This window comes from Amphimedon queenslandica, unplaced genomic scaffold, assembly GCF_000090795.2.
Source record: "Amphimedon queenslandica unplaced genomic scaffold, v1.1 AMPQUscaffold_13437, whole genome shotgun sequence".
NCBI lineage: Eukaryota > Metazoa > Porifera > Demospongiae > Haplosclerida > Niphatidae > Amphimedon > Amphimedon queenslandica.
Genome location: NW_003546327.1, coordinates 213,454 through 216,295, shown reverse-complemented (window position 1 = coordinate 216,295; position 2,842 = coordinate 213,454). Strand labels below are relative to the sequence as shown.

The 2,842-nt window shown below is 34.4% G+C and overlaps 1 long non-coding RNA gene across 3 annotated transcripts; it reads left to right on the top strand.

The window, feature by feature from the left end:
• The first annotated feature begins 299 nt into the window (after positions 1-299).
• On the top strand, positions 300-2,221 carry LOC109581471 (uncharacterized). Of its 3 annotated transcripts, none has more exons than XR_002184650.1 (8): positions 300-575; positions 739-810; positions 913-1,038; positions 1,275-1,399; positions 1,459-1,577; positions 1,656-1,760; positions 1,825-1,924; positions 1,969-2,221. It is a non-coding gene; the product is annotated as an uncharacterized LOC109581471 (long non-coding RNA). The 3 variants fall into 3 exon arrangements; XR_002184649.1 differs by having other exon boundaries at positions 300-600; XR_002184648.1 differs by having other exon boundaries at positions 301-509.
• Positions 2,222-2,842: the final 621 nt, after the last annotated feature.

Here is a 2,842-nt window from a genome sequence, read left to right as displayed (position 1 = left end):
TCTTGTTTCTTACTTTTTTACAATTTAATCCTACTACTTTTCCATTTTTAATGTTTTTTATTTACTTGTTGTTAAAATCATTCCGTGATAGTAGCAGCAGCACAAAATTTATGCTGATTAACACCGTAATAAATTATGCATTATAGATCTACACACCGTAAATGTTCAAATAAAAGCCCGGGCTTTTATTTCTTTCCAGGACAAAAAAATCGTAAAATAAAAAATAATGCTGGGATTTGAACCCGGACCTTTAAATTCAATACCCTCAACTTAACCTGAACAAGTTAGGCCATTTGGGACACTCCAATAATTGTTGGACTTATATTGACTAAAATATGCGTAGATCTACATGTATCTATACTTGGAGATTCTTAGTACCAGGCGTTTATTCAAGCCCAGCCTTTATTTGAACATTTACGGTACATACACTAGAACTCATGAGAACTGTCTGCATTCTCTCTATTTCTCTTTATGGCTGACATTGATGATTCTGTGACCGAGGAGGACAGGTACATTAATGTGCCTCCTCCCAATGTTGAGGAGGAACAGCAAGCATGCAATTTAGCATCACATGTGTATGTACATGTATGTTAAATATCTGTAAGTGCTGTTTTTAGCTTTGAGTCTAGTTGTTTTATTTAATATATTTGCCAAATTACTTATTACATGTATAATAGTCTGTTAATTATTTCTTCTCCCTTCCATCACATCTCTCTCCTTCTCTCCCTCTCTCTTTAGGTCGTGTTTGTTGGTTTCTTGATTGGTGGTCTATTCTGGAGAATTATTGCTGACATCATTGGACATAAAAGGGTAAGTCACATGATACTCACATGACATCCCAAAATAACAATTATGACATACACACACATACTTAGGTTCTATTTATAGTAGTATTATTCTTATGTACTGTAGGTGCTATTAATAGTAACAGTTCTCATTATTTTTGTTTGGTCTTGCAAGTGCAGCTGCTCCTAATTATGGCAGTTTGTTGTTGTTTCGTTGTCTGGCAGGCTTTGGTATCGGAGGAACAGCTCAGACGTAAGGAAGAGAAAAAGAAAAGGGGAGATTTTGAAAAAAAGAGAAAGGAAAAATAACTAATATACATTTACATCAATGTACATACATTTAGTATACACATCAGTATTATATGTGTACATATATAGTATACTGTAGAAACAAATTATAGTATACAATAGTACTACTTATACATTACTATAGTAGATGCATGTACACTATGTTTCACATTCAATATGTATTTATACATGTACATGTAGAGTTACGCACTACACTGAGTTCTTGCCTAAGAAACTCCGTGGGGCCTGTCTGGTACTGATAGAGGTCTGGCGGGCTATAGGGAGCTGTTTGGCAGCATTGCTAGCACTGGGGGTCATTCCTAATGGTAAGATACACTGTACATGTGACTGTCATGTGATCATCATGTGATTTATATACATGTAGTTCCTGATCCTATCGATGTCTCCAATGGGGATTTTGAGAACATTAACTGGAGGATCTACATAGCACTCTGTGCTTTACCATAGTAAAGTGAAGTTTTTTACCATACTGTGTTTTTCATAGTAAGTGGAGAACTGACTCCTCTCTCTCTCTCTCTCTCTCTCTTCATTATTTTCTTTACTGTACATTATAAATTGTAGTTTGTTCCTGAGTCAGCAAGATTCCATATTTCAAAAGGACACAATCAAAAAGGACAAAGAGTCATAGAAAGCATTGCCAGAATTAACTTGAAACCTCCACCAAAGGTAGACGAGAAAAAGAAAAGGATTTATTATTAATTAATTAATTTATTTATTTCTACTCTTTTAGGGCCGGCTTGTTTCTCAAGATGAAAAAGAGATGATAGAAGAAGAGAAGAAGGCAGCAGCTGATCCTGAACACACTAACAATGAGCCAATACTAGGAGCAGGTATGATATGAGCATTCTACATGTACATTTTAGGCCCTGTTTAGACTAATACATGAAAACCTGTAAAGCAAAATGAAAAGGGATACCAAAGTGGATGCTTCTTATGAGAATGCAGCTGCTGGATTAGTATAAACATCCTAAAGGAATAATAGGAAAAAAATCCTGATTCAAGTGAAGTGGAATAATGTTAATGGGCCTTAATGTACTTTCAGTTAGACCATATGCTACATAAAATGGCTGTAACTTGAAAAATTTTAGTCGGAATCAGTGCAAACTTTCTACACAGCATAAGGACATCAATATGTATCAGAAAATGTAATAAAAATTGGAGGTGATTTTGGAGCCATTTTTTGGAAAAAACCATGGGCTATAGCCTTGGGTATTTTCAAAATTTTGACATTTTCTTAAAATAGCCGTAACTTGAAAAATTCAAGTTGGAATCAGCTCAAACTTTCTACACAGCATAAGGACATCAATATGTATCAGAAAATGTAATAAAAATTGGAGGTGATTTTGGAGCCATTTTTTGGAAAAAACCATGGGCTATAATAGCCTTGGGTATTTTCAAAATTTTGACATTTTCTTAAAATAGCCGTAACTTGAAAAATTCAAGTCGGAATCAGCTCAAACTTTCTACACAGCATAAGGACATCAATATGTATCAGAAAATGTAATAAAAATTGGAGGTGATTTTGGAGCCATTTTTTGGAAAAAACCATGGGCTATAGCCTTGGGTATTTTCAAAATTTTGACATTTTCTTAAAATAGCCGTAACTTGAAAAATTGAAGTCGGAATCACCTCAAACTTTCTACACAGCATAAGGACATCAATATGTATCAGAAAATGTAATAAAAATTGGAGGTGATTTCAGAGCCGTTTTTGGAAAAAACCATGGGTATTTTTTCAGAATTTTGGTG